Source organism: Hippopotamus amphibius, chromosome 2, assembly GCF_030028045.1.
Source record: "Hippopotamus amphibius kiboko isolate mHipAmp2 chromosome 2, mHipAmp2.hap2, whole genome shotgun sequence".
NCBI lineage: Eukaryota > Metazoa > Chordata > Mammalia > Artiodactyla > Hippopotamidae > Hippopotamus > Hippopotamus amphibius.
Window position 1 is genome coordinate 175462027 of NC_080187.1, and position 11634 is coordinate 175473660.

Below are 11634 nucleotides of genomic sequence, written 5' to 3' on the forward strand. Positions count from 1 at the left end.
GCACAAGGATAGGATTATTGGGTCATGGAGTTACATATGCTTAACTCTTTTTTTTTTGAGAAATATTAAACATTTCCAAAGTGGTTGTACTAATTTATGTCTCTGGCTATCAGCGGATGAGTCTTCCTACTGCTCCTCACCCTCATTTATGTTTGGTGTCATCTTACAGTTTAGGGTTTGCAAATACAGGAAGTTTGAATGATATTTCTCTGTGGCCTTAATGTGCATTTCTCCCACTATTGATGGCTTTGAGCATCTTTTCATGTATTTATGAGCCACTAATACTTTCTCATGGTAAAATGCCAATTCATGTCTTTGCCCACTTCTGCATTGGTTTGTAGGACTTATTTATCTCCTGTGTTAATCTTTTGTCATTTTATGTGCTGCAAACATCTAAGAGTTTTTAGCTTGTCTTCTTTTTCTTTTTTTATTCTCAGTATTGGATCTTTTGTTGAACAGAGTTCTTAATTTCAGCAAAATTGAGTTTATCAATATTTTCTTTTATGGTTTAGTGTATTTGTGTTATAAGTCCTTCCCTATCCTGAAATAATCAAGACATTTCCCAATTGTTTTGTGAGTTTTTATCATTTTGTCCTTTTCTTTCATTATGACCTTTCTTTATGTTGTGATGTAGGTGTATAATTTTTTTCTTAATGAGTAGTGAATTGGTCCAGCACCTTTTATTAAAGATCCTTCCTTTACCCACTGATCTTTAAAGCCCAATCTGTCTTAAACCAACTTTCCATATATAGTATGTAGATCTTTTTCTGAGCTTTCTCTTCAGATCTATCCTGGTCTATTTCTATACTAATAACATATTGTCTTATAGTTTTAAAAAAAGTCAGTATCCAATAATAATAATAATGGGCCAAATTTTTTATGTGTGTAAAGCCATATGTTTTAGAGTGGTTTCTATCAGTCTTATTTTACACTTCTATGATACTGTGAACTAAAGAAGAATAAAAAAATAGTCAAAAGTGAAGAAACCAAAAAATTTGTTTCAATAGTAAACTATAGTTAAAATATCTAAACCTTCAGAAATAAACTGCTCACCTTCATACTGAGTTGGAATATATTAAAATAAATTATGCCATTTCCTACCAAACAAAAACAAAAACAAAAAGAATAACTGGGCCATTTTAAAAAATTTATTTATTTATTGGCTATGTTGGGTCTTCATTGCTGCGTGTGGGTTTTCTCTAGTTGTGGCTAGCAGGGGGCTGCTCTTCCTTGTGGTGCATGGGCTTCCCATTGTGGTGGCTTTTGTTGTTGCAGAGCATGGGCTCTAGGGCACATGGGCTTCAGTAGTGGTGGCAGACAGGCTCTAGAGCGCAGGGTCAGTAGTTATGACCCACAGGCTTATTAGCTCTGAGGCATGTGGGATCTTCCTGGATCATGGATTGAACCCGTGTCCCCTGCATTGGCAGGTGAATTCTTAACCACTGCACTACCAGGGCAATCCTGCCATTTTGTTCTTAACTAGTGGCCCATTTACATTTTAGAATCTGCAAAATTTCATGAAAAACTCCTCTGGGATTTTGATTGGGATTGCATTGAATTTATAGATCAATTTAGGAAGAATAGACATCTTTAAACATTGAGTCTTCTCATCCATGATTTTCTTCATTTATTTGTCTTCCTCAATGTTTCTCAATAGTATACTTTTTCTGGAAAAGTGTTATATATCTTCTATTAGATTTATTCCTAGATACGTCATAGTTTTTTATGTTGTTGTAAATGGTATTTTTTAAAGATTTATTATTTATTTTATTTTTGGCTGCATTGGGTCTTCTTTGCTGTGCGTGGACTTTCTCTAGTTGCGGCTAGCAGGGGCTACTCTTAGTTGTGATGCGTGGGCTTCTCATTGTGGTGGCTTCTCTTGTTGCAGAGTACAGGCTCTAGGCGCACAGGCTTCATTAGTTGTGGCACACAGGCTCAATAGTTGTGGCTCACAGGCTCTAGAGCACAGGCTCAGTAGTTGTGGTGCACAGGCTTAGTTGCTCCGCAGCATGTGGATGGACCCCATGTCCCCTGCATTGGCAGGTGGATTCTTAACCACTGCACTACCAGGGAAGTCCCTCTGATGCCTTTTCTACACTTATTGAGATGGCAGATGGTTTTTTTCTTTTAATCTGTTAGTGTGGTAGATTAGTCGACTTTTGATTAATAAACTAAACTTGCATTCTTGGCAAAGCTTGGTCAGGATATATAGTATTAATATTTTTTTACATCTCTGAATACAGTGAATAAAGAGCGTTTCTCTATGTTTAATTGAAAAGTTTATATTAAATCAGTTTATCTTTTTCTTGGTAGAACTTGTTTGTAAAGTCATCAGCACCTGGCATTTTCTTTATGGAAAGATTGGCTTCTGATTTAAATTCTTTAATGTTTCTTGGATTGAATTATTCAAGCTTCCTCTTGATTCAGTTTTGACATTTTTTATTTTTTAGTAATTTACCCATTTCATTTAAGTTTTCAAATTTACTCTCCTAAATATTTGCAAAGTTTACCTTATTTGTTTATTCTCCATGGTATCAGTCATTTTGTTCCATTTTTCTTTATTGGTATTGTTTATTTGTATCTTATCTCTTTTTCAGCCTTTTGTCTCTTACAAGTCTTCAAAGAACTTGGCTTTACCCTCATCTTTGTATGTTTTTTTCTGTTTCATTAGTTTTAATTTTTATCTTCATAATATTCTTTTTTCTCCTTCTGTTATAAGAGTGCCTGTTCATGAGCTGGAATATAGTTTTTCTTTTTTTTTTCTTGGCTGTGTTGGGTCTTTGTCACCATGTGCAGGCTTTCTCTAGCTGTGGTGAGTGGGGGCTACTCTTCATTGTTCTGCACGGGCTTCTCAGTGCAGTGGCTTCTCTTGTTGTGGAGCATGGGCTATAGGTGTGTGGGCTTCAGCAGTTGCAGTATGTGGGCTCAGTAGTTGTGGCTCATGGGCTCTAGAGCACAGGCTCATTAGTTGTGGTGCACGGGCTTAGCTGCTGTGTGGCATGTGGGATCTTCCTGCACCAGGGATTGAACCTGTGTCCCCTGCATTGGCAGGTGGATTCTTTTTTTTTTAAGCTCTTTATTGGAATATAATTGCTTTACACTCTTGTGCCAGTTTTTGAGGTACACCAAAGTGAATCAGCTGTATTTATACATATATCCCCATATCCCCTCCCTCCTGTGACTCCCTCCTACCCTCCCTATCCTGGCCCTCTAAGTCATCATGGCAGGTGGATTCTTAAGTGCTGTGCCACCAGGGAGGTCCCTGGGATATAGTTTTTATATCTAACAGGCAACATGACATTTCATTGTTTTAATTTGCATTCCTTTATTTGTGATGTTGAACATCTTTAATAAAATACTTGTTAGCTACTTATAAATGAAATGTAAAAGAGAACATCCAAGACTGAGGAAAATGTATTAAAAACAATTTAGGGAGATATGTTTAGGAAATGATATAGCACTTTGTGCAATCTATATTATATGGTACATATTTTATTATTATGATTACTTTATTATATGGTTTGAACTCTTAAAGGACAGCCACTAACTCATATTTATGTTTGAGTTCTAGACATTATTATAGACATCTCTGAATGTTAGGCATTGCCTGACTCAATAACAAGTGGCTGGCTGGCTGGACAGATGGTGGGTTAGGAAAACAAGATATATTAGATTAATATAGAGGGTGTTGACACTTTGTATGCAGAATAATAATGATTTTGAAACTTTATTCTATTGACATGAAGAGCCTTTAGAACAGGGGTCCTGCTCTGGGAGTTTTGTCCTCTTGTAGGTCCACTTGGTCTCTAGCTTTTCAGAGAGAGAGAGTGGAAATTGTGCTATTCTTTATCAGAATACAGGAGGCATGGAGGTCAGAATTAGGAAACAGGAGGATGGAATGTATCAGTCAGTTCAATCAGGGGAGCAAAACCTTTGTGAGTTATGGGATAAGGGATTTATTACGTAAATTAGGCCTTATGCAAAGTCTTACATATTTATTATATAAATAAGACCTTATGTAATTCCAGCTTAGCAAGTACAAACCAACATGTAGGACTTCTAAGGGGATGAGTAGAGCAGAAGTTGAAGGTTATAACTAAGTTCTACACGGGAGGGAAAGAGTTACAGAGATTAGGGGAAGAACTGAAGGGAGAAAAAGCCAGGGTGCTGAGTCTGAGAGGGTGACCACGAGCATAGTGAACCCAGGTGAGTGCCAAAGCACAGACTGTTCTGATGAGTGGACATGACGAGCATAGTAGCCCTGGTGGAGAAGTCAGGACCTTATTGAGTCCTGCTTCCCATATGGACACTTCCTCCTCATCCTCTCTTTAAATGATGGTGGCCTTAGGAGTTCTACCCATGGCCTGCTGCTTTTCTTCCTCAAAACATTTTCATTGACCCATTCATTCATAATCATGTGTTCAATGACCAAATTACCAATTTTCCTAAATCTGTATTTCCAGATCTTTCTCCTTAGCGTTAGTGAAAAGTAGACATCGGCTTTACAAGGCTATATGTGCCATAGACATTTTAAATCCCACATATCTAAAAAAAGAACTTATTATCTCCAGCAGCCACCTCTGTTGTCTCTACATTAGCAGCCAACATCGCCACGTATTCAGTTATCCAAGCCAAAAACTTGGAAAGTCACCTCTGATTCCTTCTTCATGTCTAATATCCAGTCTGTCATATGGCTATTATGTTGAGCATATCTCCTAAATATCTCTTTATTTTCTTTCCATTTGTATTTTCTTCGTTTAGTAATTCTGCATTTCTTGCTGACTATGACAATGGTTGTCTTTGTTTTCCCTATAGTTGAAATCTTACTTTCTCTAATTTTTTTCACCTTTTAATAATAATGATCATAATAGTAGTATTATCCAAGTATTATTTTTGTAAGCACATAAGTAGCAAAACCATGATCTGAAATTTTAACTGCTATTCTGTTTCAAAGGCTGTGGGTAAGTTTTTTACCTTTCTGAGATTTAGTGTCTCCATTTGTAAAATGGAGGTAATATTACTACATACCTTGTAGGATTGTTATGAGGATTAAATGAACTAACATATCCTACAGGTGGTACATGACAAGTAGAGACAAGCAGGACACAATTATGCTGGAATTCCAGCTGTATCAGACCTGGAATTTGAACCCAGTCCTCCTGACTCTAGAACTTACCCTCTACCCATTATGCTAATGTGCTCTTCTGCTGTTTCGGAAGTGGGAAATGCTGCCAGCAGTTTCATCTTTCTCAAAACAAATCTGATCATGTCATTTCCTTCTTTAAAAATCCTCAGCAGGCTTCCCTGGTAGCACAGTGGTTAAGAATCCGCCTGCCAATGCAGGGGACACGAATTCGATCCCTGGTCTGGGAAGATCCTACATGCCGTGGAGCAACTAAGCCCGTGAACCGCAACTACTGAGCCTTAGCTCTAGAGCCCATGAGCCACAACTAATGAGCCCATGCGCAGCAACTACTAAAGCCCATGCACCTAGAACCCGTGCTCCACAACAAGAGAAGCCACCGCAATTAGAAGCCCATGCACCTGAATGAAGCGTAGCCCCTGCTCACCGCAACTGGAGAAAGCCTGCATGCAGCAACGACTCACCACAGCCAATAAATTAAATAAATAAATATAAAAAAAAAAACCTCAGCAATTCTTTGATTCCAGTAAAATACTCCTTCACATGGGCCACAGCCTTCACGTTTTGGTCTGCTTATCTATATTACCTCATTTCTACCCTTTTATAATCCTAATGCGTGGCAACCCCAGCATATTTTTAGTATCTGGAATTTCCATGCTCTTTCATACCTCAGCATTTTTGCACATGTGATTCCTTCTGCTTGAAATGTGTTGTCTTCACTCCTGGAGAGCTCCTAATTGTCCTTTGAGATTCAGCTCAAGGGTTACCTCTTTTGTAAAACCTTCTGTCTCTATACTCTCAGAGCATTTACTGTGTTTTAATTATTTGCCAGTTTCCTATAGACTATGAACTTCTTGAAGGTACTCATCTCCGCAGTCTTCAATCCTAGCTCAGTACCTGACACAAGTACTCAATAAATCTACGTGGAACCAATGAATGCATTTTAAAAGAGTAGTTATGCTGTTCCCGTGGTAGTCTCCTACTTTAGTCCGTGGTGATTACTCAGCCCTTGGTGCCAGGATTCTGTTAGCATTTTCCTTCTCTACTTACTGATCTGCCTACATCTGTGATTTGTAACCAGGGTTTCAGTGTTGAAAGTGACCTGAGAGGCAGTTTCTTCCAATACTCCAAATCAACTTAATTTATATGTATTATATTTAGATGTGTGTAGCCTCATTTCCCATTGTGTCATATATCCTCTCACCTTCTTGTGGGAGCCCATCTCTGTATGAGGCCGAGAAACCTCCCTTGATAGCCAGGAAAAGAAGTTCTTCCCTTTTTGTCAGTGACTTGCCAGGCTATTGAGTATCAGGGAACCACATTCCCAATACTGGCACATTTTGTGACCTTCATTCTTTTTAATATTGGTCCTTCATGCTGAAGTGCTAGCTTAGTTTTCTATTCTCTCAAAATATTTGAACAAAAATGCTATTTTTTCCCAACTGAAATGTATTGTTAGGGTCACTCTACCTATGAGCCAGAATCACATTTTCAGTTTCCCTATCCCTTGACTGGTTTTCAGCATTCTCTCAGCTCCTGGCAGATTTGCATTGAACAGGCAATCCTGGGGAAATTGTCATAGAAAGTTGTGTGTGTATATGTACATGTGGATGGTGGTGATGGAATGGGGAATAAGTAGGGAGACACAGGAGAAAGAAAACTATTCTGTCCTCTTTGCCCAACATGGGAGACAGACAGCATTATAACGTGGGGAAGAGAATTGGATTGTGGTTTCCTGCTCCCTAACTGTAACTTTATTTTTCATTTAATTTCAGGAAATTATATATACAATATATATGTAAATATATATGTAAAATTGTAAAATTACAAAAAAAAAGTGACAGAGAAAAGAAAGCTGCATTTTCACTCCTGACCCCTAGTTCCTTTGCTGTAATAACCACTCCATTTTCTTACATTTTATTCCAGAGATATTCTATGTATATGTAAGCTTAGTGGCATATCACTTAAAATATACAAATAATACCACCTTTATACTCTTAGGCAGATCTCTTGAACTTCAGTATTAACTTTTAAAAATTCCTAGATGGAAATACTATATAATACATACCCAACAGAACTCACAGGGATTTTGTGACAATTAAGTAGTATTTGTGAACATGCTTGAAAATCATCAGGTTTTTTACAAGTACAGGTTGGAGGGGAGGGTAGTGATGGACATTCTATATAAGAACAGTGGGTCACGTGTGATATGATTTGACAAGAGCACTTCTGAATTGGTAGCCGGTCTGTCGTGTTAGCAGCACCCTGCCTAACTCTTTTGGGCATGTTTCCCTGCCTACAGGTCTTGTCCCTCTATGGCATGGTCTTAGGGTTTTCTGCATGGCTAATCAAGAGATTCCACTTGCACCTTAATTGTCAGGTGTGTATTCACTTGAGATAAGAAGCGGAAGCTTGCCAGAGTGTGGGACACCTCTGCCTCCCTCCCTCACCCTTCCCCTTTGCTCCCTCTTCACATTCAGGGAATTGCTGCTGGAACTTGGCTGATGCAACAGTTTGAATCATGATCCCTTGGTGCTGTGGGATCCGTTCACTTTTAATTGGTAGTTGCTGGAATCATTTCTCCCCCACTTATCCTAACTTCCTTTTCTAATTGGCTCTCAGGGGCCTCTAACTCCTGCTTTAATCAACCAAAGCAGAGCTGCTGCAAGGAGTCTTAAACTGGTCCCCCGGGGACCTTCGGTTTCTGTGTTATGACTTTCCTTCTTCAAGTTTCTTTTCTAATCTGTTACAACAACTTTGTCTTTGGATTAAGCCCAGTGGGGATAGGGATCCTTTGGGCATTGCTTTCATTGAGGCAGTTTGAACAGTGCCAAACTCTTGTAGACTTTGCTTAACTACTGTGTTTGACCTGAACCTTTTTGTTCCTGCTAGCAGAGCCAGAGAAGATTTCTGGTGGCCAAAATGGGCCTGGTGAATGATGGGAGTAGATGAAAAAACTTATCATTTCAGGAGTGTAAGTCTTGACATTTTGGTACACAGACAGCTTCTCTATAGCAAAAAGCCTTGTGGAAAACTTACTTTGTCTTCTTCTGTTTGTTACTGATCAAAGTGAAAAAAACCCCACTAGTTGTACAGTTATTGACAGCAATAATTATTGGGTTACATTTAAAAAGTATTTTTGAAATAGACTTTACTTTTTAGAGCAGTTTTAGGTTCACAGCAAAATTGAGTGCAAAGTATGGAGAGTTCCCATACTTGCCCTCACACACATGCATATGTGCGTACACACACACACACACACACACACACATGCTCCCCCACCAACATCCTGCATCAGAAGGGTGCATTTATTACAATCAATGGACTCACACTGACACCTTATTATCACCCAAAGTCCACAGATTACATTAGGGTTGACTCTTGATGTTGTACATTCTATGGTTTTCGAAAAATGTATAATGACTTGTATCCACCATTGTAGTATCCTACAGAATAGTTTCACTGCCCTAAGAATCCTGTGTGCTCTACCTATTCATCCTTCCCTTCTCCCCAGCCCCTGACAACCGCTGATCTTTTTACTGTCTCCATAGTTTTGCCTTTTCCAGAAAGTCATATACTTGGAATCACAAGAGTATGTAGCCTTTTCAGGTTGGCTTCTTGGGTTATGGTTTTAAATGGCATTTAAAAATTATTTTTGGTATGGTTTTAAAGCTATGATAGAGAATAAATATAACTTCTTCTGGCAAACACAAGCACATTTATGTGACCTCTTTTTGAACAAATGGATACTGCTAAAGGAAATTGTCCTTGTACAAGCCCAGCTTTGGAGAAGAAATGCCATAGTAGACTTGACTTTGAGTGCCTTATTACCAACACTCTTGGCCAGGGCACAGTCATGGTCCAGGATAGAAAACACTCATTTGAGGGTTGAATTGTGACTTTTTTACTGAACGATGGGGTAGCTGTTATCCTACAGATAAACTTGCTTACAAGGCTATATCTTGAGACAAGTCCAAGAAACATGTAGAAATCTGTCTATAGTTTCATCAGTGTTCTTTGAGAACTGCATTCTAGATAAAGCAACCATATGCATATATTTGTATCTCTATGTAATATATAAGTGATTTGTAAATTATTATATATATACTCTCAAGAGACTGTGATCTCTTCTGTGTCTTTCTAGAATGTGTCCCTAACTCGACCATGGTGTCTATTTATTTATTTATTTTTAATTAAGTAATTATTTTTTTTTTATTGGCTGTGTTGGGTCTTCGTTGCTGTATGTGGGCTTTCTCTAGTTGCAGCGAGCGGGGGCTACTCTTCATTGTGGTGCACCTGCTTCTCATTGCAGTGGCTTCTCTTCTTGTGGAGCACAGGCTGTAGGCATGTGGGCTTCAGTAGTTGAGACACAACGGCTCAGTAGTTGTGGCACGAGGATTCTAGAGCGCAGGCTCAGTAGTTGTGGTGCATGGGCTTAGTTGCCCCACAGCATGTGGGATCTTCCTGGACCCAGTCTCGAACCTGCGTCCCCTGCATTGGCAGGCAGATTGTTAACCACTGCACCACCAGGGAAGTCCCCATGGTGTCTTATTTATAGTACACACTCAATAAATGTTGAATGAGTAAACATTCGGATGTTGATTAGAATTCTGTGAACAGATTTTTGTTGTTGTTTATATTTAGAAGATGAGGTTCTCACACATTTTTTCATGTATTTTACATGTTTATATGGATAGAGAAGGTAAGCAAAATGACTACATAGTCCTGCTTATCTTTGGTCAGGGCAGGATGGCTGTAGAAAATGTTAACCAGAATTCCATCAGATGAATGTAGAAGCAGATCCAGAGTGCTCAGATTTGAGGGTATGGCCGCACTAGATGGGAAAATACATGGTTTACCAGTGTGGTCAGGGTGCGTCCCAGGGGATTGTGAATCTCAGTCAGGGTGTAAGCCTACCAGTCTTTTCGCCCTGTCCAGCTTTGCTTCTCTTTGTGCTTCTTTCCTGATACAGGCCATTTCCTCTGCCCTGCCAGGCGGTTGAACATTTGGGAGGGATGACTATACCTTTTCTTTTATTTACTTGCTTATTGCTGTAGTGCAGTTCATAAATTGGCAAGCAAAGAGGAGGTCCCTTTTACTTCTTCACTGGTTCCTGCTAGACTCAGTTCCTGATTAAGTTCATAAATGTTGCCTGAACACCTACTCTAGTATTGGATATAGCAATATGAGGGTTTTAAGATGAGTAGGGTCACACAGCTAATGAGTGGTAAATCTGGGCTTAATCTGGGTCTACTGATACTAAGTTTACTGCTTTTGACACTACACCAGGCTGTTTTGTGGGGTTCTTATGTCAAAGTAAGAAAGTGAAAGGAATTGTGTGTTCTTATTTAAACCCATGAAGAGATAATGCAGGAAGGACAAAAATTCTAATAGTTAAGGTTAGTGTGTACAGTGCCTATTTTCCTTAGGTGTTTAGATTTAATTTTTAAATGTAGTTTTTCACATATTTAATTGTTTATACTTGCCTGTTTTATAGAAAAAAGCATAACTGAGAATAAAACTATGTTAATCCATTAATCCAAGTAAAGCACTTCTGTTGGATGTCTAGTTGCTCAGATACGAGGACATAACCAATGTGATAGTTTATTTAACTTTAGTTATCCTCTAAGTCTCTGGAAGAAATAAGCAAACGAAGTCAAACCTTAAAATTAGGTCATATGTTATTATAAGAAACATGAGAAAAATATTATTAGACTGAGGAAGACGTTGAGTTAGTGGCTATGGTAAGTATTGTTATCAAGGATATAGATGGTTGCCTTGAAACAGCGTGTTTAAAGAGCTGAGGAGAGAAAAGAACCAGCATAATATTGACAAGTTGTACTGATGTAGAACCAACCTTCTGGAGTACATAAAGTTTCAAAGCTATAAATATATTCATCTTCAAGAACAATTCTGGGAGGAGGAACTAAATGAGAGTAACTAAATTTCCACAAGGTATTACAGAGAATTATTGGCCAAACAGATTTGCTGTCTCTTAAGTCAATGCTTGGAAAATGATACACTAGAAAATGATGTTTGTCTGACAGTAAATAAACATGAAGGAATTTGGAGGCATCTCTGTAGATTTTGGTGAAAACGTCATTAAATTTAGTTTATGTTCTAAGAAAAAATAGGTAATATGATTAAATTTATAACATTAAAATATAGTAAATATTGAATTTCTGTAAAATTTCTAAATAATATATTTTCCAAGTTTTTTAAATGAAAACGTTGAATTTGTTTCTGTGTATGTAACTTTAAAATATGGAACTTTTCAATATTAGTTTTTAAGCTTGTATAGTTCATGCAATTCCTAGTCAATTCTTTGAATGATGATCTCTTCAAATTCTAGATGTTCACCATTGATGAGAAAATTTTTTTGCATAAATACATGGTAGCAGATGGCAGAAGATGTTTATTGCTTTTTCTCCTTTCTAGCCATTATCCAGAATTTGGATACTTCTTTTTCTTTGGATCATACTTAAGGATGT